Source organism: Chrysemys picta, chromosome 11 (assembly GCF_011386835.1).
Source record: "Chrysemys picta bellii isolate R12L10 chromosome 11, ASM1138683v2, whole genome shotgun sequence".
Taxonomy (NCBI): Eukaryota; Metazoa; Chordata; order Testudines; family Emydidae; genus Chrysemys; species Chrysemys picta.
The window spans coordinates 40,938,624-40,953,932 of record NC_088801.1 but is presented as its reverse complement, the minus strand read 5'-3'; positions in this window follow the sequence as shown (position 1 = coordinate 40,953,932).

The window sequence follows — 15,309 nt, the reverse complement described above, 5'->3', positions numbered from 1 at the left end:
TGGGTGGAATCTCTCTATATTATAGGGACATTGTTGACAAAAATCACTCATTGTTAAAAGGCACACCTAAGATTACTATGACTAAAAGAGATTAGAGAAAAGAAACCCATTTCTCTGTCTCTTCAGTTTGTCTATGAACATTTGACAGCTCTTTTGTTTTCCCTGTACAGTTAGGTAGGCCCTTGTCCTACATCTGGATTAAGGCAGGTGTAAACTCAAATCCATATGACCCTATCATCTTATTGGGGCTCTGCATATGGTGTGTAGATTTACTGCAAGACTGGGAACCTAGTTCTCAATTAAGCTCTGATCCTGTCTGCAGAGCAATCTGCCTGAGCAAATAAAGTTGCAGGATTAGGGTTTTACTTAAAACCTTCTCCTGCACTATTCCAACCCATGGACTCCCAGTATGCAAAGTTAAACCGATACATACATCTTTGCAGGACTGGAGCTTTAAGCAATGGGAATTTTAACAATGATTTAATTTGGTGTAAGAGCCAAACCTTATACCTCCATTTATGAAAATATTCCTACTCTGCACAACACCCTGCTTAATTTTAAGCAAGTGCTTAATTTTGTAAGTAGGGGCTTAAGTTCCACTGAAGTCAAAGGGACTTAAGTTTATGCACATGCTTAAAGTTAAGCATGTATTACGTGTTTTCTTGAATCAGGGTCTTCGTTTTCTAAACAGCAACAAAGTAAAGAAAATATTCTGAAAAAAGGAACATGCAATTGTAGCAATAAACTAGCAGGGAATTTATTATATCTACTATATGCAAAGAGCTCACATTTCACTCTTCCATTTGATTAGTATTAAAATCATTTTCATATTAAGAATCTTTAAAAGAACTTGAGTCAACTAATGCAAATGTTATGTACTCCACTCTAGTGATATATTTGTACAGGGAAATCAGGGAATTTTCTCACACTTCTGAAGTAGCTTTTCCCATCTGTAAGCTAAAGCTGAGCAAAATATTCAGAGCAAAATATTTTTTAAATTGAAATTAGCTTTATTTATTTTTGTGACCACAAAATTGGAGCAGTTTTATTACATCTTTCAACAACATTTTTTGCATTAACATTTTTTTGGCTGCAAAAATGGACACCATTCGCATTAATTTTTCTAATTTTAAGCTGGGTTGCTGGGTTATCTCTGGTCTCAGGTCACATTGTATTGGTTTTGGTTTCCTGATGGGCTGAGTTTACCCTCTGTGGTCAGGATTAGTAGAAGCCATTTTGAGTCATATTATCTGAGGGAGTGGATGCATTTTGTAAGTTCTCGCTTAACCAGTAATTTAAAAAAAAACTGGTGGTGACAATAGAATGATTCTGTGTATTGCTCCTAGATACAGTATGTGTGTGTAGGAAGGGGTCTTCCCCACCACTACTGGGGACCAAAGGCCTGGCTGATGTCCCACTAAAGGGCAGAGCAGACCACCACCACTAGTCTTTTTCCACAAGAAGGCAACTGTAGGTATGTGTGATGGAAGGAGGTCAGAGAATGTCCAGTTGCAGGTCCTCTTGGGTTAAAGGAAATATGTGGGGATGCCGGTATTTGAATCTTCTAATTTGGGCCTATCTCCACTTTGTCTCTATGTGTATTTATTTGTAAAGACATAACTAAAAGCAGTGCTTTCCAATTATTTTTAAAGCAGAACTCCATTTTAGTAGGGAGAAAGGAGGGTGCCCTCCAACTGTGATCCTACAAAACCAAACCGAAAACTTACTAGGAAAGCCTATATAACCATTTCGTCTATTGACCCTAAGCAGGCAGCCTGTACATAAAACGTATTTCACAGTCATCTCTGACTGTATCACTATCTGCATTTCACATTTTCTTTGCATTGTTGTAAATAGCAGCACACTACAACAGTGGAAAGTGTGCTAGGTGCTTACCTTTCTCAGACTCCTGGGACTTGTGCACAAGAGATAGCCACTTGATAAATTAATAACTGGGGTCATTTTTAAGGATAATTTATTCTTGTCTAGGGGAAGAACTACATTTTTTCTGATAGCAGCACCCATAGGGTTCAGTTAGATTAGGACCCTGTTGTGCTGGGTGCTCTACTGACTGGGTTTAAGTGACAGTCTGTGCCCTGAAGAGCTTAAAGTGAATGGTTTCCCCATGCCACTTGAGTAAGAGAGGAGGAGGGGTGTGACTTAGTTCAGGGAAAGGTGTCATTTCAGGGTCAGATTTTCTTACATGGTGCAACTACTTTCCATTTCAACAGGCCCATCCCAAGATCCCAAGAGGATCAAGCCAATGTAAGGGTGATATTCTCGTGGTCTAGAGGCCTTTATGCCACTCTCCCTCACTGCTGTCTGTATATTGGGGAGTGAGGGGACATGTGACTATAGGAAAGAGGGCATGAGGCCACACAATCCTTGGCTGTGGTTTTGACCCGTTGACTCTGTTTTGTAGCAAAGATAGAACAGTGTTCAGGGTGTCTAGCTCCACGTGGGGGGCCAAACCCAGCAGAGAGGCAGCACCAGGAATGTGAGGGAGTGCAAAGGTGAGGTTTAAGTGTGCACATTCACCTCCCCGCAACCCCACCAATATGTGTTCTATATGGATAAACCTCACTCCAGAATCTGCCCTGGTATACCTTGATCTTGTCCTGCTTTGTGCTGTACAATATTCCACTCATTCTCCCAGACCTTCATATAAAAAAGCAATGATCAGAAATATTAATGTTAACAAAATCAACCCCCCTAAATCAATTGAAAATCAAGCCCCTCCCCCATTTCCCTTTGTCTCTCTGTGTTCTGTCCTGCAGCTTCCTTCTCCTTTGTCCTGTGTCCGTCTGCGGGGACATCTTCCCTACAGGCCCACACAAGCATTCTGTCCTTTCCTGCCTATCTCACTAATATAATATATCAAAATGAAAGAAAAGGTTTTTCAGTGGAAAGGCTGTTAGGAGTGACAGCAACAAAATACAGAATAAAGAAAGTTAGACAAAGGAGAAGTAAAACTTCTGTAAATACCAGCCAGAGCTGGGGAGGAGGAAAAAACACAGAATGGGAAAACAATGAAAGAACTTCGGAAAAGAATTTGATAAATAGGAAGACATGAAAAAAAATCAAATATTGTTCTGGCAGCTTTGTGACCTACTGAGATGGTTGTCTGATAAATCTCTGTGATCAGTCATCCCACACAGGTCCAATTAAATATAACTCTTTTATTTATGGAACTGTTATCTCAGTTTAGTTAAACACAAGATACTTTCTCTTGTAGACTTGAGTTAGTAATCTAGTATAGCAGTAATACGCCATTGAGTGAAGAGGGGGGCATTTGACACCCTAAGGATATGTCCACATTTGAGCTGGGAGGTATGATTCCCAGCTTGCATAGACAGACCACATTAGCTCTGCTGGAGCTCGTGTGTTAAAAATAGCAGGGTAGGTGGGTAGCATGGGTGGTGGCTTGGGCTAGCTGCTTGAGTATGTAGCAGGGGGTCTGGGCAGATCCCTACCCTAAGAGACGGTTTTGTTGGAATTGGTGTAGACTCTGGAAGACGGTAGTGCATTAGTTCAAATTCAGAATCTTTTCATCATAACTGTAGGGGCTAGAAACGTGTTCATTAATGAAAGCCTAAGTGTTCTGATGGAGCAGAGACGTGCCAGCAGGGCACACCACCAAGGACAGGCTAAGTGCACCCCCTGTTTTTGCTCTCACAACATTATGGTTGTAACTATGCTAGCAACCACACAGTTTAAGATGGGTATTGCTGTGTGCCCCTGGCAGGTGTGCGGGGGTTCTTTATTTACCCTGTTCTAACAGCATTGTAGAAACATGCTCTAGACTAGTAGAGATAGGGGAATGCATAGCAGTTTGGTTAGCCTGTTTCCCAGGGAGGAAAAAAATCCCTACGTTCTCTGGCCAGGGAAACCCAGTTTGTGTTCAGAGTGAGACCAGCTGGGATTATTAATTACTTCTCTTCTGGCTGTGCCCCAAACTGCGCTAAGTACTTTCCAAGTATAGAGGAAGATACAGTCTTTGTCCATTGAACATACAATCTGTGGAACTGGACTCTAAGTATGTTCCAGCCGGGCATAGTGTAGCTTCTGCCCAGACAGCCCCCACCTACGGTAGGCTAAGCCAGGCATGTGGTCTGGGCTTAGCTTACACCGGGGTAGGGGTAGGTGGGCAGGAGCCACATTATTGAGTGTGGGGGAGTAGGCTTGATCTTTCCCCTGTACAGAGAGCTGGTTGGCAGATCTCATCTGGGCCAGATACTGCAGTTCTTCAGTGGTTTCTTCCAGGCTCCCTGATAATTAGCTGGAACTATAGTTTGACAGCTCCACCCATCCCAATGAACACCTGTTTAGAGGAAGTAGGAATGAAGCTGATGAGTGGCTGCAGTAGCTGTGAGAGACAGATCAAGACTAGAAGGATTCTGATGAACACTTCTCCGTAATGGGATTGGAGACAGAATTAAGAGGTCACAATGACCGTGAAGGAGGGGAAGCACTAGACATTTGCAGACCCAGGGGTATGTTACAGCAGAAGCAGCACAATTCTCCATACAGATCAGCATAGTCCCCACTGAGCTGAAACAGGCTCCCACCCCAGTCAGCCTCCCCCGGAGGAAGAGACCTGAGAGATAAAGATGATTCACCCATTTCTAATCATGTAAGGGGGGAAATAGGTTCCTTTCACCTCCCCTGGGGTAGCAAAGAGAGGCTAGTAAGGGAGTGGGCAGACTGGGGAAATAAGTGTGTGTGTGTGGGGGGGGGGGGGGGGGGATTTGAGAAGGAAGAGAGAGAAGAGGGAACTTTAGCTGAGTGGAAGGAGGAAATGAAGGTGCTTGTGAGAGGAAGGATTTGAATAACTTATATTTTTACATAAGAGACTGAAGAAAAGAGCCAGCCAAGCATAAAACCATGGAACAACATGGAGTGAAGGAAGGGAACAAAAAACAACGAAGACTAGCCCTTAGTCCTCAGCTGTGCCTGGTATGTGCTGGGTGCATCTGAAGGGGAGGGGCCTCAGAGCTCATCTGGCTAGCTCTGAGCCCAAGGGGCCAGTGTGCCTGGAAGGGCAGAGTGAGAGCTGGCCACTCTCCCTCCTGCTCCTAACACTATCTCTGTGCTGGGGATGATGTGGATTCTCCTGCCGTGAGTTCTCAACCTAGGGGGTTGCAAATAGGTCCAGGGGAGGGGAGTATCTTTGACCACCACCCTCCTTTTCTTTATGGCTAGATAGAGGTCTTGAAACTGTTTTGTTGTACAGGGTCATGGCATGGAAAAATTAACCACTGCTCTATGCAGAGAGAATTCCTAGCTGGGAAGATCTGCCAGCTTTCCATCCCCCTTGTGCCACGTGAGTGGGGCCTAGGATTGACCCATAGTGTTTAAAATAGGTACGTTTGCTGCTAAACTACTATATGTTACAGAAGCAGATAAACCTGCACAGTATTCAAATGCATTTTTGTGATTGTTTGTAAATGTGCTTGAAGGGGTGGAGGTTGGGGTAAAGACTATTCTTCAATGGGTAGAAGAGATTTTGGCTTGCTAGCTGCGTAAAAGGGAAGATTCTAAAGATCTTGTGATTTTAATTGTTGTCAGTGCAAGCTACGTACTCTTTCTAATAGCTACTTAGAGAGATGTTTGCTTTTATTTTTGGAGTGATTTACAATTGAGTAAAATAGAACAGCTTTATAACTGTTAATGCCTAAAATCAAGCCATTTTAAATGTTTTTTTTTATTTTGACCTTCATGAGTCAAAATATTTTTGATTCTCCTTTTTTATCTCTGTGATATTTTGACCTACTATTGTTCTCTGGTTGTAACAAAGGTATGTTGTTCCTCTAGGCATCTTAATCCGAGAACTAGGGGAAGAAATGGTTCATAGCGAAGCTTTGTGAGAGGCATGCTGTGTTCTATGTGTAATATTAGTGGATCAAAGATGTAAAATGAAGATCTGTTGGATTTTTGGTTCATGCAGGGGTGTGATAGTCACCTTAACTAGATCCGGCATCTTTACTTCTAGGGTTGTAGTATCAGTGTTTTTCTTTTTAATTAATCAGCCTTCAAGTTATGTGACCAGAGTGTCAGCAGAGGAATAATAGAATGAATGTGTGCAAAATGCTGTTACAGAGAAGATAGCTTGGTGTGTGAATGCATCTTGGATCTGTGTCTGAAAAACGTTAGCATAGTAATGCTTCAAGTGCTGTTTCTCATACAAGTATGGCCAGACCTTCAGTGCTCAAGCTGTAAAGAGCGTGATGGCAGGGCCAGCTTTAGGGCGATTCCCCCGAATTGGGCCCCGTGCCCCTAAGAGGGCCCCGCAACATCCTTAAGGACCCTCTGCCGCCGAAGGCACCGGCAGCCAATTGAGCTGCCGCCAAAGTCCCGCTGCTCTCTTCGACGGCAGCTCTTTCGAATCGGGCCCCGCAGTGCCTAAAGCCGGCCCTGTGAGATGGTTTGCTTGTCTTCCTCTCCTTCACTTTTTCCCCTATTCAGCTGGGCAGCATAACCACCTCTCCCTGCAGATTTTAAGTGTTAGCTTGAAAAAACACACATGGCCTAAAACACCAGCAGGTATTGGTCTACATACATATTACTATGTGATTGTTATGACTCCTTTTCTTTATCTTTACCTTTCTATTTCTAAGTAGCCTGCCTCTAGGAACAGTGGCCATTTTGTTAGGCATGGTTCATACAGCATTCATATGTTACATTGGAGACGCACACTGTGATGGTTCTTGGGGCATCTGTGGACTGGGAGTCCCTTTGTTACCTCTGCCTCTGGTGAGAGGGAGTCTTGCTTGTGATAGCTGGGTGTCAGCTCTCTGTCGCTGCCAGCCCTTCAGCACTCAAGCACTCTCCTCTGGGCTATGCCAGCCCTAACTTCCCCCTGTATATTAATAATATTCCCTTGACTTGTTCCTCTGTGATATCTAGTCCATGATATTGGCTTCTCACAGAAATTGCAGATCCTCTGCACCCAAAGGTGCAGCGTACTCCAGGTTACCAGTTTTCTTGTAAGCCACTGCTCCTGTAAAGCTCACTGCACTTGTGAGCACTTTGATAAAACAAAAGTAAGTTTATTTAAGAAAGAATAAAGATTTAACTAGAAGTGAGAGAAAGCGATGGAACCAAATGGTTACAACTCAAAACAAAATCATAAAATGCAAACCTGGGTCTACACTTACCAATAGTTATCTTTCCACTCTAATATAGCAGGTTTTCCTCCCAAAGTTCAATCTGTTGCAGAGCTGGTTGGTTTCATAAGAACCAGGATCCAAAAGTACTTGAAAGCCCCCTGCTCCTCAAGGGGTTTCCTCAGTGAATGGATCTAGAGTGCCTTTCCCTATGCTGTTATACTGAAACTGTCCTTATTCCTAACCAGGGTGATCTCCTGCCTGCTGTAATGTTCCTTTTCACCTCCATGTTGTTTCAATAGTTTGCAATTGTGTCTCATGGTTTTCCATTGACTGTTCTGGGATGTGGCAAGGGTAGACAATAGAACCTTGCATTACCTCACTGGCTGACTAGGGAGGGTTGACAACTCCCTCTTGCTTAAACGGGTCATCAAGGAGACGTATTACCTCCTGGGGACCAAGTCCTTAAAGCAGTATACTCAGACTGAAGTTTGTGAGCCAGAAGTGGCTCTTTAATGTGTCCCCTGGGGCTCTCTGCAGCACATGATATTAAAATAGTGTGTGATTTAATTATTAACCAATCAGGATGCTTTTACTATGTTGTTAACCAATTGTAATTGATAAAATAATACTTGGTCAGTCATTTTGCTGTGAGAATAATGTATATAAAAAGTAAAGGAAATGAATTCACACTACTATGTCTCTTTTAGAGATTAGTTGATCACTAATTTGGCTCCTGAACCACTGAGGTCTGAGTATTGCTGCTTTAAAGCATATTTTCAATATAAACATGTAATTCCTTAAAAATTACCCATACATATATCTCACAATGACTCTGTATCTTGATAAGTTATGAGCTTTCTGTAGATATGTTACTCTTTATGGACAAATAGCCTGTGTAGTGAGTTTGTCAGGGGTGAGGTGAAAGTTGTTTGCAAAGACCAGGGGACCCTTTGGCAATGGATCTCTGTGCCCCAGTGCTCACTTACGTAGACTTTGCTCTTGTACATTCTTGTTTTGTGGTTTACTTTCAGCTGGAATGACTCATCATAAATTGCTCCTGTTTTTGTACGGTGAAAACCATAATGGTGAATATTATTCTGTATATATCTGAGAAATTTTGAAATGGGCTGATTGAATCTCTTAGTAACTGTTTTTTAATATTCAAGTGAATAAGGATAAAATATGGACTTTACTGTGCATGGGTGTATGCAAGCATGCATTTCGTACATCATGGCCACCAGTGTATTTTTTTTCAAAGATCTTTGTTTCTTATGGAATGGAGTCTTAACATGAATGCATCATGTACTGGAAGCAGCAAGGTGAAACTGACTGGAATTGTGGATTTTGAAGCACTGTCAGGCCTGAGCACCAACAGCAAAATTCTAAGAAGTTTCGCTTTGCTGCTCTCTGGCCTGCACAAAGAAACACATGAAAAGAAAAATAACAGGTGGAGACTGCACGAGAATAGGAGGAAGAGCTGGGAGAAAGGGAAACTGCACAGAACAGAAGGGGAGAGTAGAGAATATATGAGGAGAAAAATCCTATGTCGGGAGGGCGGAGAACACAGCTGAATGTGGTTGTGGGTGCCAGTTGCCTAAAGCCACTACTTTATTGAGCCTTTTTGATGGTGTCATAGCTGTGCTCCCGATTCCTAATGGTGCACAGCTGGGACATCATCGATGAAATGGACATGAATTCGTATGGCCATTACGTCAAATGGCTGGGGAGGGGAGGGGAGAGAGTGTTTACAGTTTGTTCCTATTTTAAAGGGAGTCCGTGGGAAAGATGTGAAGAGAAGCAGTGAGACTGACAGGGAAGGGCCAAAAGAGAAAATGACAATTTTAAGCTCTGCTCCCTTTCAGTGGCAGTCCGTGGGCCTCCAGCACTCTAAACTGAGTGCCTAGAGTAAGGACTAAACTGGGAACTGTTGATTTTTTTTTTATAATAAAAAATGATATTGACATGGCTTTTGGGGCACAAAGTGCTGCTAAAAAGGCAGCCTAGTTTCCAGGGCACAGAAGGTGGGAAAAGGGATCTTAACAATTCAGGAAATCTTATAAGAGTGAGTGAGAATTTCACTTTTTCCCTACTCTTCTGATCCTTTTCCTAGGAAATATTTTTCACGGTGGAAGGATACATTGCATGAACACTCCCAAAATTGTTTGTATACAATAGTTTCATCTTAAATTTAAAAGCTAATATGCCTTCCTCTGAAAGCACTAGGCTATGCCACAATGTACAGCACCAGGCTATTTGTGCACTTTTTTGGGGGTGTGTGTGAAGTTGTCCAAGGCATGTACCGATAACCTACTAACACTCCTAAAGTGGCTTGGTGCTGTAACAGGAGCTAGAGACAAACAACACAGAAAGGAAATAGAAAGAGAGGCTGCTTTGTGACAGTGCAGAGTGTTTGGTGCTCACGTGGGAGAAGAGACTGTGATTCCCTACAGCAGTGGTTCTCAACCAAGGGTACGTGTATCCCTGGAGGTGCACAAAAGTATTCCAGGGGGGTACATCCACTCATCTAGATATTTGCGTAGCTTTACAACAGGCTACATAAAAAGCACTAGTAAAGTCAGTACAGACTAAAATTTCATACAATGACTTGTTTATACTGTTCTATATACTATGCACTGAAATGTAAGTACAATATTTATATTCCAATAGATTTATTTTATAATTATGTGGTAAAAATGAAAAGGCAATTTTTCAGTAATAGTGTGCTGTGATACTTTTTGTATTTTTATATCTGATTTTGTAAGCAAGTGCTTTTTAAGTGAGGTGAAACTTGGGGGTACACAAGACAAATCAGACTCCTGAAAGGGGTACAGTAGTCTGGAAAGGTTGAGAGCCACTGCCCTACAGCATAGAAACAAGGAGGTTCCGTGACAGCTATTGGCATTTGCATGAGTTTATAGGAGGATCAAATGCACCGTAGATGATGGGGATTTTAAAATCTTTCTTACTAATTATGTTGTTACTTTATGTTGTTACAAATAATTCCATCTAATGTACTTTCACTAATTTTATATGTAAATGCTTGTACATCTTTAAATGTCTGCTGTGCTTGGTGCTGCTACACCGAATGCACAAAGAGTCCTTGCCAGGAAGAGCCTTTATGCTAAGGGCCCAATCCTGTAACCATGTAATATGTGAGTAATTTTATTCATGTGAGGAATGCCACTGAAGTCGGTGGGACTACTCGGATAAGTAAAGTTACTGTTGTTCATGTGGTTGCGGTATCCAGCTCTAGTGGAGCTTATGATCTACTCGTGTACCATATTTGACTGTTTCTCTTCGGTATTTTTTCAGCATTACTTTTTCCCACCGTTTGATACTTCGTGTGGGGAAAGTAGTATCTGTTGAAAGAATAGGTTCTATATTTGGTAATGAAGGCAAGAATGTGTCTGAAAGAAAAAGACTTTTCAAGCAGCATGCTGTTGGCTCAAAGATTCCTCAACAAATTCTGTCGTGTTCTGTCTCTGAGGCGTGTTGCCCTCTTGCCAGCCTAAGCCATGATGGATCAATTCGGGAACTGCTTGAGACTCTGCACGATATGCTTCAATGTCCTCTTTCTTCTCTTGAAGAAAGATGCAGGAAAATGTCAGAGAATTAACAACTTAGATGGGCGGGTGGCTAGAACTGAAAACTGTAAGGAGATGATTGAGAGCAAAGCACTATCCCACAAGGAAATCGTTACTAATACTGCGAAGGCAGGGTTTAAACAAGTTTTTTAAAGTACTCTGCAACCCCACCCCCGCCCCCCCAAAAAGAGGAAAAAGAATGTCTCCAGGGCACCACCATTAATGATCAAAATAGCCCCAAAAGACTACTATTTAATACGCCATGTTCTAGAGTATCGCAGCATCTAGCCACTAAAATAAGCACTCTATAAATACAGTGGATAATGATATTAGGCTAAAAATGAAAAAAATTGGGATTGTGGAGGGGTTTATGGTGGATTTTGCAAATTTCATCAGCCCTCAACCACTGATGTTCAGTCCCCAGTATCTCAAAACCACTCTGACTATTGGTGGGCGTGGGCTTCTCAATCAACTTTTCGTTATAGCTCTTTTTTTCTGAGTAATCCAGAATGCAAATACATGAAATTGCTCTTAAATCTGTTCGAGTTCTGTCAATGCTAACATAGGGAATCCCATCATTGACCTGGCCCTCTTCATTTTTCCTTTGCAGAGAATGCAAAATGCATTTTATATTGCCCTCACAGTTGCATTACATTTCAAATGGTGAAAGTGTGTTAATTTAAAAAAATCTCTAACAAGAAGGGAAAATGTTTCCCTAAAACAGTAAAGGGACAGAGGCAGATTGAAATAGGCCCCATATTTAGGCTGTATTAAAAACAAGAATTTACCCACAAAAAGAAAATATCTGGGTGAAAGACCTTTAGGTAAAACCCATCATTGATGATACAACTAGTTTACTAATGTGTATTTTTAGTATTTGCACGTTTGTTCTGAATGAATTTGCAGGGAGTTAATTCCATGCCTTGCCATTTTTTATTTCTTTATTTGGTGTAGGCCCTCGAACCGGGGATGTAGCAGAAACTTTCATTGAAAGGTGAAACAGAGTATTAAGTTTATTTTGAAATGTATTTTATTAAACATAACCAAATAACAATGGAAGTACAACTCCTCTATTAACTTGTGTTAACTAAGGTGTTTCTATGTGGGTCAGGAAGGATGATCTAGTGAGTGCTGGACTGGGACTTGGGAGACCTGGGTTCAATTGCCACAAATCTTCCTGTGTGACCTGGGACTAGCCCCTTCATCTTCACCTGTGCCTCAGTTCCCCATCTGTGAAATGGGGATAATACTCTCCCTCTCTCACATGAGTGTTTTGAGGATAAAATCCATTATGGGTGTGAGGTGCTCAGAAACTATGGTAGTTTGAAATCTTAGATCATTGCTTTGATAATAAACACTTCTGGAGATCTGAAGTGTTGGTCTTGTTCAATAGTAATATGTCATGAGAGATGACAATACTTCATCCTGCAAGCTGTAAACATGAAAATAATTGTCTTCAGGCAGGGTTAGTTGCAACAGTGAAGATGCCTGTGTTTTCAGCAGTTGGAAGTGCTCAGATTTGTATCTCCATACAATACATGTGAAACAATTTTATATAAAATTACAACAGGAAATGTGAGATACTCTACAAGTTTCATCATCTTTCCCTAGGAAACACTGGCCTAGACTCAGTGTTGGGTGTCTATTGAAATGTCTTCTGTGTTTCTTGATTGAGTATTTATACTGATGACCAAACTGAATTTGGACAAATGATGGTTGATTCAATGAGAAAATGGAAGAAATGTATAGGACTTAGCTCATTATCATCCTGGCTTCCAATTTTTTGATGTGTGATTGGCTGGTGCTAAACGAAGTGCTACAGACCGCTCCATCAGCCTGCCTGTGGGAAATACTCGATTAACATTTTTAATTCGTATTGATTTCTATTAGACCAGAGCAATATCTGGCTGAGTTGTTTTTTTCAGAAGTCAGCTAGTACCATTAATTCTTTTTAATGGTAAGTTACTTTCCCCAAAATCAACAAAAGAGGCAGCTGACAAGGTTTTGTGGAACAACCAAGAAATGGTTTTATATATGACTTCTTGAAAGCCACTTCTGAGTGGTGCTTTTTCATTTCTTGCAAATAAGTGATTAATCTCTTGACTTGTATGAAGTGATCTAGCATTGCCTGGTTCACTATTGACATTATAGCAGACTAGAGAATCATAAGGATTTAGACCCCAATTCAGGAGAGCACTTAAGCATGTGTTTAACTTTTAAGTCCATGCCGAGGTCCCACTGACCTGGGGCCTTAGTTCCTTGGAAGAAAGCAGCACTTCAGAAAATGCATTGTCCCCTCCTGCATAAAATTAACTTGCAGATTTAATTGACTAATTTTATTATGCATGTTTGTCTTTCTAGTAATAATACTAGAGTGATTATCATTTATCTGAGAATATAATGGCTCCAGTGACTAACCTTAGTGTCACTAAAAAAATGTAATACTGCTAAATATCTATGGTTTTATGGTAGTATTTAACCTAAAATGTGCTAAAATGAAAGTTCATTTGTTAAATTACATATCTACTATTCAACATGAGCACAGACTATAATTTCTTACACCCTTAACTGCTGAATGACAGAGTGGAAAAAGAGACCTACTCTTCTAAATTATTTTAGACCTTTTTTAAAAATCAGGGAAAGATAGCTGCAATATGCGGAAAAGGATGGATATTTATTTTTCCATAAAATTACAAAATGTAACTGGTTTAGAAGATCGTAACTTAATTTCATTGCTTGGAGACATGGAGATTCCTATTTGTGCCAGATAATTATTATTCTCTCAGCAACAAAAGACTAAAGAAAAACAATCAAAAATTCATAAGAGCATCTCCGACTAACATCATACGTGTATAACAGCAAGAGGGGTAATAATGCCACACAGTACCTAACTTCTGTTGCACTGTCAAAAATGAACACTGCTCTTTTTCTTATAATTAATCTTTTCAGAAGTAGGGAGAAATAGTGTGATTTGGCTGCCAAATTCTTTCATTATTTCTTTCTTTTGTGCAGGGTATGAAGGACTGAGGAGTGGTAGATATGGGGCTAGTATCCAAGGGAGTATATGTGCATTTATTTCCTGAGCAGCTAGGAGCAAGATTGCTGATCTTGAGAGCCAACTTTCCTTGCTACACAATGTTACGAAGAATAAAAAGTTCATGGATGATATTTTTAGAGAGGTGAGCATGCCAAGCAAAGGAGGGTCTGAAGTGTACAGGGTAGAAGATAGTTGTAGATTAAAGATAAGTTACTGTGGATAGCAAAGGGGTGGGGGTGGGGGAAGGCAGAGCCATCCAGAAGAGACTGTGAATATTGAAGTGCAATAGTTAAGACAGTTCCTCCGTCCTGTAAGCACTTGATGGCAAAGCAAGCCTAATTAACTAAACAAAATCAGTCACCCCATCAAACATGCCCTGACTCAAGAAGAGGAAAGAAATGGATATAGCAAAAAGCAAGCATTAAAGTACGTGTTGGGGGACTGTGTACTTAGAATTCTAAGTTTTACAGTATGCAGTCTTGATTGTGCATTTTTCACAATTTCTCCTCTGGAATCCCGGGTAGAACAGAGAACATCATAGAGGGGACACACTCCTAACTGGAGTTGAAAAGCACCTGTTAGTTCTGGCCTGTGTTGGAACCTGGTGATAAAGAAGCAGGCTAGTGTCTTTTATTAAGGTTTATACAAGCTGTTATAAAAGAGCAGCCATCTTGGGAACCCTTGACAGCTTTCAGAAAATGCACTAAAATAAACACACCTGTCAGTTCCCAGAGAGCAACTCAAATACACAGTGACAACATACAACAACTGAAGTTACTCAAACACTCCCATCCTTAAAGTCCCACATTCCCACTCCAAATGCCCATCTCCTCAAAGAATTTCCATCCAGTGATAGCACTGGTACCTTTGGAGCTGCCATCTAAGACAGGAGACTGCCTCACTCCCAGGTTCCAAAAGTGCATGACTACCACATCTATCTGGGAGTTGTCACTTCTGATAGCCTAGGAGAGCACTGGTGCCAAGGGACACATGCTGCCCCCTGAAGAATGGGACATCCTCTAAATCCTAGAGCTTGGAAGCATGGGAGGGGCCAGAGAAGTCTCCAAATTGCACCCTACAGTAGAGGTCCAGCATGGTGATGTTCTGGGTGTTGTATCCCTGCCCATACCTTGCTGTAGCAGTTCTGGGAGTCTGAGCTGCTTCTCTGTCCGTTCCTACGGCTGGGGGTTGAGGGGGAGATCACTGAGTTTATGATGACCTTATGGACTTCCTGCTGGAGCCCCGGGGTGGGGAAGCTGGATTACCCACTCCACCCTGCTGTAACAATTGCTGCATTCTAAGGGCTGAGTTCATCCCAGAGAGTCTGAGCTGTTCCTCTTCTGCTACATCTTCTATATGGGCAAACCAAACTCTGCATGGAAAAAATCATAGGAAACTAAAAGCAGGCAGTTGTACATTGCTGTGTAGGAATCTCTCTTGCAGAGGATGATAGAGCCGTTGGACAAGAATAGTATGCCAGATTACAAATGGGATTAGATGTTTAACTACAGTGAATCTTGCTAACATAAACAATATTAAACTAATTCAAGACTGGAGAGCAAGAAAGAATTGCCCAGAT